We start from the raw sequence: 15998 nt of genomic DNA on the forward strand, positions 1-15998 counted from the left end.
AAATGCAGGACCATTACTAGTAATGGAGTATTTTTACATTGTGGTATTGCTATTTGTATTTAATTAAATAATCAGAATACTTATCATTTCCCTTGAGCATAACATAAGATAAAATATCAAACGTCCTTAAATGTAGCCTAGCTTGATAATGGCTTGACAACAAGGCATTGACCAGTCACTGGTATTGACATAAGCATAGAGCCATTTTCAGTTCAGCCCCTGAGGGCATCTATTGTTGAAAATGGTGTCTGATGAATGCACTGTGACAGAGGAATAAACAGCAGCCATGGCTGGTGACCCTCATTGCAGGGTGGGGGCATGCCATGGCAAAAGAGGAAGAAAAAAAGTACAGTGAAATCAAGCCTGCAAAAAGGGGTTACTGAGTGCAAAACAGCCAAGCAAGAAGAGTGAGACTATTTGATCCATCGTGTGAGTCACATTTTCCCCAGGAGACAATTTCTGGATGAAAGATGCTGTTGCCTTTGCGTGGCGCGTTGGTCAGCCCATGCAGGATGTTACATTTTCCCATGTCCCACTCCTTTATTGTACAGTTGGTAATGTGTGAAGTGTGATTTTCTCAACTTTTGACAACATTCCCATGCAGAGTTTACTAGCAGACCAGCAAACAACCCCTGCTCAGTCTTGTTTAAGCTGCCGCTTGACGGCTCCCAACCCCCCATCCACACCAACCCCCCTCAAACTCCAATCCTGCAGCGAGAGGGACCCCACCCAAAATGTAGTTGTTTTTGCTAATCATTCAAGCATTGCATTTATAGGAATGCTGCAACATGAAGAGTCATGGAGGTGTCAAAAGAAAATATATGCCAAATAATTTAGATAAACCCACGTTTTATGTTGCCAACAAATACTATACTATTTTATCTGTTTAGTATGATTTGAAGGACACGCCATGCTATGTGAATAATTGCTAAGAAATACCTAATCATTGAAGCACCTTTTAAAGAATAAAAAGCTAAATAAAAATAATAAAAAACACTGAAATGAAAACGTTTAAAACATCAATTTTGAAACAGTTTGATGTAGTAGTCAGACATTTAAAGCTACTTTTCAAAGGCGGAACATTTCAAAAACGAATTAGTCCACTGTGTGCTGCATTTGAAAAACAAAGAAATGAAAAAAAATCAAATTGCCTAAGCATTTTATCAACCCCTTTATCAATAACTAATTCATGTTCCCAAACAATAGCTCCAAGAATAGTACATTTCAATCACAGTCAGTTTTCCCATTGTCAGTGGACTCTGGGGTATACACTAGTTTTTCATCAGTTAAACTGTGGTTTGGTGAAGTCTTGTTATCTCTTAATGCCCAGAGCTGTTAACCAAATTTGTGTTGCAAATCAGACTTTTTTCTCTCTGTTTTGGCAGAGACCATAACATGATGCGCTGTCAATGCAAGAGATACAGAAACACAAACGTCATGCATGGTGCAATCTCATCCACTGTTTTAAGTCATTTGTATTCTTTTACTTTCAAGCGTGCTGCTTCAACCCCTTTGAAGAGGGAAAACAGCCTTTGTGTTGGCACTGAACTCAGAACTTGTCATCTAAACTGAAACTTCCAGTACCTCTAATGTGTCAGGTGCAGTGGCAGACAATGTGTCCCAGCCCATTTTTATTCAAGCAAATTTCCCCAGTGAGGCAGTCAGAATGTATCCTCAGTGAGTTATTTCTGACTACGTGCTGCCAGCACAGGTGATAAGGCTATGGATGTTGACATATTTCAAAGTGCAGTGCATAATGATACAATTTGCTTTGTGGCTTTTTCTGTAATGGTGCCTGACGTCCAGACGTTTTGTCTTGAATCTTCAATTCGTTCCGCACCCAAACAACTCCATCAGTGTTTGTGCTTGTACTCAATGCACTTTCGCATCACAATTTTATGGTTTTGATCACCTTGCCTTTTAATTATCTACCTAAATCCCTGTTTTTAGGAAGCTGTTCTTCACATAAATTGATTGTGAAATTACGTGACAGAGATGCCAAGTTTTCACAGGTTATTGGTAATGTCTGTCCGCCTCCACTCCCTCCTCCTCCTGTCTATTCTGTCAACAGCTCTTGATTTTAACCACAGGTACAGCAGGGGCTCAGCCAATGAACGTGACTCCCTTAGAGTTCATCCAAAGGTAACACATTTGAAGCACAGAATCACCCGGGGGAAACCCTTCCTTACCAAATTCTGTGAATGTAAACTAATACAGAAGTCATACTGGGCATGTTTTCGACGAAGTGTTGGAGGTGTATGGAAATAAATGTGTTGCATTGTCTTTCAATTTTATTTTCCAGCTGGAAAGGCAAGTTGAAGTAAACGAATGCTTAATGATTACTGAGCAGCAGCAGCTCGGGTGGTAAACAAACTATTTGTCAGGCAGACTGGCAGCCTGATGACACTTGTGCAGCATCCAAAACACTACATCCAATTTGCAGGTGTCCTTACACTGGCGTATAGCCATATATTATTGGTGTTACATTGTTACAGTTTGATGTCGCTAGGCTATACCTTTTATTACTTTAAATATAGTCTATATCCTCCGCGTTCCACTTCCGGGATTGCTCCGGTGCTGCAGGAAATTCCGCCGGATCCATCGCCGTTTCCTTCTGCTTTCTTTGTGTTGGATTTTTAAATTCTGTGGATTTATGAGGACTATTGTTGACTGCTACTCAGATCTCTGCATGGTAAATTCAGACAGCTAGCTAGACTATCTGTCCAATCTGAGTTATTTTGCAGCCGCTCTGTGCGGAGTTTAGCACCGCCCATGACGATTTTGATTGGTTTAAAGAAATGCCATTAAACCAGAGCACATTTTCCTCTCATCCCCGAATGCTACGTGGAGTAGCCAGACTCTCCTTCAGCGCGGTTTGGAGAAGGGTCTTGGAGAAGGGTCTTGGAGATTGTATTTTAAAACAACACACTTGTCCGAATCATTTATCAGGGGAGCAGTGAGTCAAAGGCAACAACACTCATTTGGTGTTCAACACAGTTAAACACTTGTCCAACAGGCTGCAACACGTTGTCAGTCAGAACTGATTGACTCACTACTCCTAGAAATCTTGTGAATTAGATGACTCTGATTCTTCATAGAAATATTCATAATTTCTGCTCATCCAAACTGCTCTACACGAGCCTTTAGGTTGGCCTTGCAGTTAAAAAGATAACCAGAACAGACAGCTTTTTAAATTACTAGTGAGTGACAAAGTTCTCTTCAACAAAACCACCAGACTCCAAAACTGTTCCAGGAGCACCTGTGCAATGACCTGTGCATAAATTTAAACGTATATGGGAAACTATGGGAATTTAAAGGATAATTTGTGGTTTATTAAAACTTAGATCTTATTAGCCAGTTTGGCCGTAGTTTCCTTATGATCTTATGATATCACTTAAGTCACCAGTGTCACCACTGTCTGAAGGGGCAAAAATCCCAAGCAACCAGACAATTAGACAGGTTGTAAACAAACCAACAGATTTATCAGATTACCAAACCACCTTTGGACGTAAAACCGAAAGTTAGAAAACTTGTTAGTAATGTAATGTTGGTAATAATTGGACAAGGAAGTTGTTTTGTAAACTGTGATCGATGTTTACAGTTTGGGTTATAATTGTTTTCTTCCTTTCTTGTATCTTAGGCGTTACGTCCATATTGTAACGTATACAATTGGACGTCCATACATTTTAATAAACCAGATTTATAACTGTAACAAGAAGATATAGAAACACAAATCCTGGTTGACTTTGTATCTATTTTAAATAAAAGAATTAGCTCTCAAAATCAGTACTGGAGTTTGTGACTTTGAGATATAAGTGAGCATGTCATTTTTAGGTCGCTCGACCCTTCCTTGTTGTGTTTTGAGGGAGAATGAAGTGGATGCACAGTGGTTGTCTGTCCACTCACTGCTCTCCTGTTTTAATTCTTGTAACTCAGTGTGCACTCAAGTGGCAATAATGGGATTTTGGGAAGCCCATGTCAGATGTGATGAACTGCCTTCTTCTGTTAACAGAGAGTTTAAGGGGGGTGGGGGAGGTAACATGTTGGTGAAAGATATGTTTGAGTTTGTTTTTAGGGTGGGGGAGACCAAGCTATTCTGCGAAACACAGACAGTTAATCTTGTTACCTTGCTATCTTGACATGTCTTGAGCTCTCACAGAGCTCAAAGTTGAGACAGCACTGCACAAGATGTACCTCAGCATGTGCTTCTGCACTTCTTCATCTCTGCTTATATACAGTTCATCTTCAGAGATGTCACACAATTTTCTGAATACTTCATTGGCTGCTAAAGTGTTGGTAGGTAGGCACTGTGCAATGGATTAAAAAAAGAAAGCAACGATAAATCACTGAAGGAAGGAGACATGGATGGAAATAGAGTTGGAGTTGCTCTTGTTTCTACGGTAACTGTCGACGGGGAGGTACCATGGATGAAAGTGGAGGGAAAACAAACCTCCCCGCTCCGATGGCAACAGCACAGCAATTGGTTCTCGTTTCCTGCGAGGACAGGAAGAAAAAAAAACATAATAAGGTCCCCTAGTAGCCCAGGAGACACAGTTCGATGTTGCATCAGAAAGCAAGAGGCAGGGCAATATGAACACGCACTTGCAAACATGCACACTCAACATGCACATACACACACCCGCTCGCTCTCACACACGCACATACAATCACATGCTCCACTTCACCCTGCAGCCGCCCCTCCCGCTCCTGCTCTCTCACTCTCCCGCCAAAACATCTACAGCACGTGAAACCTGCCTAGAAACGGAGGGGAAACTTCCGCTTTGCTCTGATTGGCTGAGCTCCCTAGCAACCGCATATGCCCAACCAGCCAGTCAGGCGCGTTGTGAGAGGCACACTGACCCAATGAAACAGATTATTCAGAGGCGCGGGCAGGCGCTGTGACCTGGTAACAGTCAGGAGAAGAAGTCAGGGAGACTCTGGAGAGAGGGAAGGAAAGCTTTCTGTGATTGGCTCACAGGTTTCCTCTTTGTTCTGATTGGCTTGATGCTCTCCTCTTTGCAGTCATTCATACATTTCTCTGCCTGCCTCAGCACTAGCTCCTCCGTTTCCTCCACCCTAAGTCAGTTCGTTCAACTTCCACAGTGGCCACCCTGCCCTCAAGGAAATCCACTGCCCAAGGTCAAGGCAAAGTCTGCGCTGCTGAAATGGGATTGGTTTAGACAGGCAGGAGGAGAACAAGATCATAGTAACAAGTCTACCTCATCATGTCTGCGCGGGATTAAAGCATGTGATCAACAACTTGTTAAAAAACAAAGTGCTCTTGCTGTTGTTGCTGCTGCTGATGAGCTTGTTATTGTGTTGCTTGTAATGGACACGGGCCAGTGAAAGGTGTAATTAGCTTTTCATTTAATAGTGCAGCATTTGACAGGCTTTCTCCAGGCAGGTTGCAAGACACAAATTAGAAAATGGTTAGTTTGTTTTGAAAAACATATATGTTTTGAAGTCAGCCCAGGCGAAGTGTGCGGAGTCTTTTTAAACAGTCCAAACTGCTTGCTCCAGTAGTGTGGGGAATTAATGTCAATACCCTGCAGGATCAGGAGTTCACATTGAATAGTTAATGAGTTTAGGGAGAAAAGGACTCTCATAATTCTGCGAATCGAGCATGCCATGCATACTGCCTAATTTAACATAACTGCAGGCATAAACTCACTCAGGCAGGAACATTATACTGCTATGATTAGTAAAAACAACATTACCATCCAACACAGAAATTGCTCATAGCTAACAAATTAGTTTACTTGGATTGGAAGATAAACTGAATCTATATTAGATAATTTATTTTTGCTTTTAACAATAAATACTGCACTGCATTGTTAATTCTGCACTCAATGTTTCATTTTGAATTGTGATTTGGAGCCAAGTGTTTTTAAGCTCATTATCAATGGTACAATACTATGTACTCTATAGCAGATGTTTTTCATGTAATTGACATGAAGGATCACTGACTACATGGGATAGACAAGATATGTGCGAGTCAAACAAAATTGCTGTCAAAAAATGTTTCTCCAGTTAGAGGTGATGTAAAAGGTTGTATTGCCCTCTAATGCACTCACTTGGCAGTTTATTTGGTACATCTAGCTAAAACTACAGTCTAGCACAACAGCCCTGCAATAAAACCTGCCTTAAGACTGGAGGGAAATAACAGAAAGGACTGGAGTCCCTGGTAAGATCTGAGATCAGTCAGAGGCTGAAGACACACACACACACACACACACACACACACACACACACAAACGTGCTGTTGTTAGCTAGCTTACAGCTATCGTCTGTACAGTTGGTAAATTGGCAGTTTGGGGGCAAATAACCATAAACTGTCCAGCGGCCGAATTTGCAAAAATGATGCAACAATTCCCTTAGCTTGAACATGTCTTTACACGGCATTGATTTTAGCTAGGTGTACGTAATAAACTGGCATCTAAGAGTAATTAGAGACTTTTAAAGGAATAGTTTCGTACATTTTGGGAAATACACTTATTTTCTTTCCTGCTGAGACTTGGATGAGAAAGATGAAGCACCTCTGTAGCTCACTAATTAACACATTATATCTAGTTTGTTTAATGGAGTCTCTGCTGGTGGCCTGGCAAACTTGCTATGACAACAAGACTTCAGCAAGTTACTCCTCCCGGCCAAGAAATAGTTTGGCATATAACCACATTGTGTCGTTTTTTTTAGGCTGCATTCAGATGAGATCAGGTATTGGGGGGATTTGCGTTGTGGGGTGACACTTACAGTAAATGGTCCATTTGTGTGACTTCCTGTTGTCAACTTTAACCCCCCAATGTAGCCCAAGTAGACTTTATATTTCACAATTATTATTTTCCATCAGAGTGTTTATGATCTAAACATTTCCAACTGCACTTGAAGTAGTGCTGGGCGGTATGACAAAAACTTGTATCACGTTTTTTTTAAAGATAGAATATAAAACATTTCAATGTCATCATGTTTACTAAAAGCTTTGATTACTAAAGGGTTTGCTTGGCTCCACAACATTATACAATAACATTATATGAAGGAAACAGTTACAGAATCTAAACTATTATTATTGTGCAAACTGCAAATTAGTCAAATAAACTTAAATCAAATAAATACACATACCAACCACTTTAACATTGCTTACTTTTCAAAACAAAATAGTTAGATAATTATATAAACACTACCTTGCCCACAGGTAACGTTAGGTTGTTGTAGAAAAGTGGGCGACTGAATGTTAGCTTTGCGTTAAGTTGGCGGAAGTGTTTCCGCGAGGCAAGAAATCTTAAATCCAGTGTTTTAATCATTGCTCTGAACCTGTCTTTCTCGACGGCCTGTAGCAGGACAGTAGGTGGATTGTTATTGCATTCATAATATTGCTCCGCTGCATGCTTGAGGTGACATGTCTTTAACGTTAGCTCGATCGAGTAATGTTAGCGCGACCGAGTAACGTTAGTGCGATGCAACAGTGGCTAAATTGTCAGACTCTTGAGCACACGTTCTGGTGTATCTCCGGTCTTTCTTCATCCTCTGTCTTTCTTCTCTGTTCCTGAATGTGCAGTAGCGACTGGAGCCTCTCCCAGCTTAACAGACTGTTACCTGGCTAGCTAACAGCTATAATTTTACCCAGCATGTTTCAAATTGTCAAATTGTCACAAATTGGTGTGTGTTATGGTATTTTATCCTGTTAAAGAGACTTAGTTGTGGGTAATTAATTATTTTGTTATAAAGTTACTATCATGAGTGTGAAGGGTACGCAGTTAACAAGGGTCCCGTTCTCAATTCACTTGCGGATTACTTCGGCTGTAGCCCTCTCCGTGGCAATGCACCGGTATTTAGGTATATGAAAAATTCATATCTTGCGGGAAATTAATATCGGTATAAGCTGCTATGCTGCTAAGCACTAACTTGAAGGCAGCTTCATTTCACAGCAGCTAGACAGAAAAGACGGAGGGTCTGTGCTTTGAGCTGTTGCTTGTTGCAGTAAATTCTGAGCACAAACTCCTGATTAATCGGTGGTAAGTGCATGTTTCGTTTTTTACCCTTATAGTTTTAGTTCCTGTCCCATGACAGCACTAGAGGCAGGGATGTTTTCTGTAACGTTACTCTGTCACCGCCTCAATACGAACTGACAGTCTGATCACCAGTTACATGATTGGCCACCATAACGTCAGGTTGCAGGTTTAAAATGTAATCTGTTTTAACGTTTTCGGCACAGCCTAAACCCATTACCACCATTTAAATGAATGGGAGGACTGGGGTTTTTGCCGCTACGCCTGATCATGTTTGAACTTAGTTTTTTTTGCGAATTAAACAAACATGTTAAACAAAGATATAACGTGTTAATTAGTGCGCTTTGGAGGTTTTTATTGTTAGCCTTGCCTCTGTGTTTTTGTGTGTGCTGGTTTGCATATATGCATTTGAGCTACTCAGCATGCTCTGTTGTATATAAAGGAAGCTGACTTTGTTCCCCAAATGAATTGCTATTAGTCCCCTGGGTCCTTGGTAGCCTGAGGAGTCATGAGATAAGGATCACACTGCATTTAGCTGTCATCACAGGAGGATTTCTCATAGGGAAATGTACTTTTGTGAAATCTTAGATGTGAGTTTCTACCATATACTTACTGAAGCTAAGCACTAAGCACAGTCTACATGTACAGTTGAGATAAAAGAAACCCTAGCAAGCTCTTTATCATAAAACAAATCAGACATCAGAAGGTTTGATCTTCAAAGTTAAATTGTCAGCACCTCAAGACATTTTGCAAACCTTGCTGTAACAGGGTCAGCACTAAACTCTTTTATTTTCTGCACAGACCTTTATCTAACTTGTAAAAGGTCAGCGATCTTAGTTTCTCTCTTTGCCAAGGCCTCATTAATGTCAGAGGGGATGACTTCAAGACAAACAACCCTTGAGGGCCTTTCCAAATGGCCCGAAGCATCCGATGACTCACCTAATTTAAAGTTGCATTTTAGGGGGCCGTAAATCCTCCCTTACAATACATGGCTCCGTCTTTCACCAGACTAGGCTTTTCTCAGAATCCGATATGTGTCATGATTTTGAAGATTTTATGTTTTGCATTACGTCATCCCTACAAGCTATAGGGATTTACATATCCTTGGGTTTCTGGGGGGGATCAGCCGTACGCTGTGCTCATCCGTGAAATGACCTATTCAACTTTTTTTCCTTTTTGTTTGGCCTGTAGAGGATCGCCTCTGCTGTCTGTGTGAAGGTAATTGGATACAGCAGAGCATCAAGCCAGGCTTCACAGCCAGGAGGAATAATTCCAGGAAATAAAGCATAGAGGTATTGTCTCCATGAAAACAGTGTGCGTTCAGCATTTTAAGCACATCACCGTCGCCGGAAAGGACCTGGCAGAGACAGCATAAAAAATGAAAGATGTAAGACAGGTCTGTGAATAGACAGCAAAATCCTCTCTCTTCCTAAACACTGACACACAGTTCCTTTTAGTTTGGATTCCACAGGATGTAGTATTATCATGCAAATAATTACTTTAGCAGGAAATGCCAACAAAGGGATTAACATATGCAATATTCATTTATAAATATAAAAAAAAAAGTCAATAACGTTTAGCTATAAATCTTCCAAATACTGCTTAGACTTGTTCTTATCATCTTGACACACTAGCTGCATGGTTGTTATTTTGGTTTAATTAAAAACTGAATGTACTCGTGGAAAGAGAATTTGAAATTATACAAATACTGGGAACTTAGTAGCTTTAATTGCTTCTTGTTATTCAGCTCTGACCTACATAGCAACTTTTCCAAAAGAAAATCATTTATCAACCAAATCAATTATCCCGTCTTGGATTAGTAGACATAAAAGGCCCACTAGAATTTAACAACATCACCTCTCTGACATGGTTTAGAGATACAGCAACCAAAATCAATTGAGCAGCTGCTCCTTTCTTTGAAATCTCCTACACTTGTGCAGCTTCCTGGGCAGCCCCGGTGTATCTCAGGGGGGTCAGCAGCTCTGAAGGATCTTCACCGTGTTGCTGAAGATTGCCTGGAGGTGTGACAGCCGCCCTCTGATCTACCAGCGCCTCTGAAGATCTGAGAACAGACTTTTGCCTATTTCGTTAGTCTCAAGCGTGCGTCACATTAAAGTGGTGGCACTTGAGCGAGCCAAGCAGGCACACAGCGTGAGCCCTAATTTCCACTATCTTCCTGGAAATAAAGAGCCAATATCTTGGGAATATCGGAGAGGAAGGCAGATACTAATACTGTAACCAAGTCAGTCCTGGGCATGTTTTGAATAATTTTAAGGTTGTCTTAATTAGACAGCCATTATCCAGTATCTCAGTCAATGCACACTAGAGTGGTGGTACAAAGCATGTTAACACCCACCATGTTTCACACCTCAAATGTTAGAATGCTGAATGCAATTTTGTCCCCTTCAGCAGCGGCTTTGCTGAATTGTCTGTTAAGAAATGATCCAGTTAACCACTGAGGAATTTTATGCTTTAAAATTCTATTTTCTGCATGACTGAGCTGCAAATTAATTTGACTGTCTTTACCGTCTCTGGCGCTCTTCCTCTTTTCCCAGGGGCTTTGCTTTTTGGGTGACTGAGCCTTACACAGCTTTCTGTCACTACTGATATACAGCACATGGGCAGCAGATGTTAGCAGTCTGTGTGCCAGGGTGGTATTGGTACCCTTGTACCGTTTTGACAGATGTGGCTCCATTTCAGGCAGAGAGTTTGACAAACACACCTGTGGCCAGGACCACCTGCTTTTGACGACCAGCACATTCCTGCAGCTCGCAGTCAGTGGAATTATTGGGTTGTTCTGAATTCACTGTGTGGGAGGCATGGTTATACCACACTCCAGATATTGCTTTGACAAATATTGATACATAAATACATGAAAAAGAGGGGTCTACAGTGAAGTTGGGGGCTCTGCGAGGCTATAAGTAGGCAGCATTATTTTGAGTAAAATGATAATGCCTGCATGCTAACATGTTTAAAATGAAACATGCTAACATGCTAATGTTTAGTAGGCTAAGGGTTTAACAGTGTTCATCAAATCTAGATTCAACATCAAATCTCATCAAATCAGAATAATTTAAAAATCCTTCAAATATATTATTTTAATTTTGCTTTTAACACATTTAAGCAACAAAAGCCATGAATAAGTTATTATTTACATCATCTTAGTTCAGAGTGTTAGCATGCATTTACTTATCAGCACTAAACTCAAAGTACAGCTGAGGCTGATAGGAATGCATTTGTTTTGCAAGTGTACAAATTTAAGACAAGTGTTAAGCAATTTGACTGGCTACACTGAAAACATACCAGGTGGGTGCCGTCTTGAATCCAAATTGTCATTTTTTAAGGAGAACACAGGATATGTGATTTACACAGCAGATATGTATTTAATTTCAGTTGGACTTCAAGGGATCACCAAAGTGAATACAACTGCTCCTGAGAGGGGCATGAATAACTGTACTAAACTTCACGACATTCCATTTAATAGTTGTTTTCGCTTTGCCAGACCCTCCTCCAAAGCACGCTGAAGGAGGGTCTGGCTATGCCACATAGCATTCGGGAATGGTAGGAAAACATGCTCTGGTTTAATAGAATTTCTTTTAACCACTCAGAATCTTCATGGGTGGTGCTAAACTCTGCACAGAGCCGCTGCAAAATAGTCGTCCGAGAGAAAACTCAGATTGGACAGATAGTCCATCTAGCTGTCTGAATTTACCCTGCAGAGATCTGAGTAGCAGTCCCCATAAATCCACCAAATTTAAAATTCCAACACAAAGAAAGCGGAAGAAAACGGAAAATACATGCATCTGGCGGAATTTCCTGCAGCACCAAAGTGGTCAACACCGCTAGTAAAAATATATTACTTCACTTCAGGCCATCTGAGAGACACGGAGTGGAGGGATAAACATTAATAAAAAATAAAGATCAACGTAGTTAAAGGGATATTTCACCACTGGAAAGATGAATATGTATTTAAATTTGGTCATTTATGTAGTAGAAATGTGAATTTTTACCTTCTAGACCGAGAAAAACCAGAAAATGTGTTTTTGGCTCATGTGGATGAAAGACAACAACTCCCAGAATGCACTTGCTTAGCTTCCCTACGAGGCCACTCCCAAGCCACGCCTACCGGTTACAGAGGACAGTCAAGTCAAGTCAAGTGGGTTTTATTGTCATTTCAACCATATACACTGTATATAGTGAAATGAAACGTTTCACCGTGGCGTTACACATTTAAAATATATAAAAACAACATTTTATAAAAACGACAATATATAAAAATTTAAAATTTGTGCACACACATTATAGACTATACATAAAATGCAATCACTACTTCAAGTTGAGCATTTAATGGACAGAATGGACACAGAGCCGATAATCGGCCTTCGGACAGTCTGGCGAGGTCAGTGACTGGAGTCTGTTCGGTGTGTTCCGTGCCGTCGTCCGTCCGAGGGGCCGTCGTCCTTCATTTTGGCCGATTTGACATGTATAATCGGCGCGGATGGCAATGCCAGCAGTCGGACTCAAATGACCCATCTGATTGGTAGAGTGCTAACCACTGACATTTTAATTGCATTTTGTGTCTGTTAAGAGGCACAAAGGCACTCTTTATGTTATGCCCCCAAAACTGCCGTTTTAGGGAGCTCTCGGCATTAGCTGCAGCAGCTCCGTGTTGCTACCACCGATTCGGCTCGTTTTTTTTTCTATCGACAGTACTCACATACGTATAGTGATCAAGATTAAGTTTCTCCTTTAATGCTAATCGGTGAAGTATCCCCGTTAAGTCAAGAGATGCTGCCAGTTGAAGCATGAGCATACAATATGATGATTTCATGAGCTGTCTTAGGATTTTCAAGAAATTGCATTAAATAGTCATGAAGATGTTTCCACGGCAGATATATTTTAATTGTAAGAGATTTCTCCTCTGCCTAGTTAATAATAGAATATACCAGGTAGGCACCTAACTAGCAGTAATGGTTGGAGACCTTCTCTTGCGCCCAGAGCATTTCTGTGCGGATCAAACGATCATCATACAGGAGCTCTCACACACTCAGACAGCATTGTGACAGCTATGCCTTAAATTCAGGAGTTCACAAAGGCGAATGTGTCTCTGCCTACTTGAGAGAGGATGAGTGGATTTTGGCATAGTGGATATGAGCTGCAGCTGACTGGTCCTCCATAGCCAGCAGTCACAGACAGTCAGCCTCCTCATCTTCCCCCAGTCACCGTCCCAGGGGAAGCAGGAATTGACGTGCCATTAAAGAGGCTTTGAAGAGAGGCAACTGCCAGCATGGCTGCCTCCGCTTTTTTAGCAGTGAAGAAATGGAAGTACAGATCTGGGTGCATTAAGGACACAGTGAACAGCTTTCGAGATACATTTCACCGTGTCTTGTGTGCTACAACGAGTGGGAGATAGGTAGATCTGTCACTGAAGCTAAAACTGTGATGGAGAATTTCATTTCTTTTCCACAGATAAAAGATAACAAGAAAAATATGAGTCACAAATGGAAAAATAGGTAGTTTCCTGTGATTGTTTTACAGACTTTTTGAATTAAACACGAACACACAGCTGTAAATAAACTGTGTAATTATATAGTAGTTACAGGAGCATCAATAAGGCATCATATATCATAATTTAGAATATATTAAAGTAATAACATATTGAAGTGTTTTTGTCCTGTATTTCAGTTTTCCATGACCTTAGTGACATCACAAAGACCTAATTATCTCAAACACACACACACACACACACACACACACACACACACACGCACACACATACACTGCAGGGGAGCCAAGTGTAACCAAAGCCACAATGATGTCATGTGTTCAGTAGCCGGTAAAGTGACTCGGCAGAGGAGATGACCTCATTTCCTGTGTGATTGCCATTAAAAAAAAAGGAATTTTGGGGACTTTCTATGTCCCTCAAAGTTGTCATTAAGATTAAGGCCACGTCCACACGTACCAAAACGATCTTTTTTTTACCCGTCTTCCCTGGATTTGTTTCAAGAATAGTTGCGTCCAAACGGATCCACTTGTAAATGACTCAACGCTCTACTTCATATTCCAGGTCTATAGGCGGCGCTGTTTCTGCTACAGAAATTCACCAAAAAACGGAGAAGAAGAGCATCGTCAGTTCCACTTCCCATCATAACATGACTAGCTAGACTAACGTTCTCTTAATACATCCATGGACTATAATAACTTTCACCACTGCTCATTTTATAAAGGCCTCCGCAAGAAAACGTGTCTTTGTTTACATTGTATAATGTGCTGTTGGATTGCTTTTTATTTTGCAATTCTGTCTGCCATCGGACATGATTGCAGCGCGCTAGCTGGCAGAGCTAACATCGGCAGTCAAACAAACATCAATGATCCAATGTCTTTTTGATAATCTACACGTTTTTCTTGCAGTAGCCTTTCTACAATAAGCCGTACTAAAAGTTACTATAATCCGTTCAAGGAGTTAATAAGCAGACAGATTAGCTAGCTAGTTGATAAGTTGTCTACTTCCACTTTATAAACAGATAACCATAGCAGTTAACGTTAACGTAACGTAGCTGCTTTAGCGATGTTTAACGTTAGCTACATAACGTTAGCAATATATCTTCCAGGACCGGCAGAGCAGAGGGAAGTGTCAGGGAGCAGAGACATTTATTTAGACAACGGAGATGGGATATGCTCGCTTATAGCTTCACCGCAGTCGTGTGTGTCAGTGGCCGTGGTTGAGGTCAAGGGGTGTGGCGATGACATCATCAATACGATAAGTATGCGGCTTCGCCGTCCAAACGAAGCCAAAAGGGAGCCGTTTTCGAATGTTTTCACCCTGGGACCAGGTTTAAAAAAAGTGCGTTTTCAGGCAGTGCGTTTACTGGATTCATGTGGACGACGGGCCCAAAAGATGTTAAACGTGCGTTTGCACCAAAAAGCGTCGTGTGGATGGCCCCTAAAATTACACAAAAACAACATGATGTATGGTTGCTGTTACCTCAGACACTGAGACATTGTGCAAAAGTAAAGAAACAATAAGAGTGTGTGAACTGTTAAACGGCCTTTCTACCCATGCTAAAGATGAATTGTACTGTATGTTCCTGTGATGACTGTATCTAAAGAAAATTGTCTGAAAAAAGGAATTTATGCATATGTCAGAGCTCTAGCCTACAGAACATAACATCATTAGATTGTATGTCATAAATACATTTTATGCATGTCACAAAAAACATACCCAAGAGCCATCTTGTCTAATAAGCAATGGTTTTTTAAATCATTATCCACACCAAGCCATGGCATGTGCACTGAATAAAAAATTTACATTCGCGCAGCAACCTTCATGCCTCATTTTGCATACTGTTCCGTGAAGGATTTTGTTCATTGTTTGTCTGCTGAGTCTCTCTCAAAAAGCATGTGCCCCACACCTCCCTACAAGCGCCTCCGCCATGTCTGGTAGCACAACTGGTGTGGGATCAAAAGGAGTTGTGTAAACAACCCTTGAAAACGGTTATGCTACGGATGACACCATCACTTTATTACAGTGTCTTTTACACAAAGCCGAATCTTGCTTGTTGCCATGAAGGGATAATGCAGCCAATGGTTTCAAATGATGCCTGCTGTTACTGAGCTGCATTAAAAAAAAGCCAGTCAAATGTTTCATAGAGAATTAAACAGACATGGGTCCCCATTGTAATAAGTAGCTCATCACGAAACCTCTGACTCAATATAAGAACCTGCCATCCATTTAGCCTCCTTTGATGCCCATAAGTCCACGACTTAAGTCACAAGTATGGTTTAAATACTGAAAGGGGATTTGGAGCCGTGATGTCACACATGCATTATATTACCTTTGGCCTTGTTTGTGTGACTGCCCCCATGGCAGTGGATGAGGTCAGACACCTTGGGCCCCATCTAGTTTCTCACAAATCTGCACAAAAACTGAACACAACAAACAACTTTTAAATTCCTAAGAGCTGTTTCTTACTCACGCATACTGACCAAACGTAA

This window comes from Sander vitreus, chromosome 18, assembly GCF_031162955.1.
Source record: "Sander vitreus isolate 19-12246 chromosome 18, sanVit1, whole genome shotgun sequence".
NCBI classification, from domain to species: Eukaryota; Metazoa; Chordata; class Actinopteri; order Perciformes; family Percidae; genus Sander; species Sander vitreus.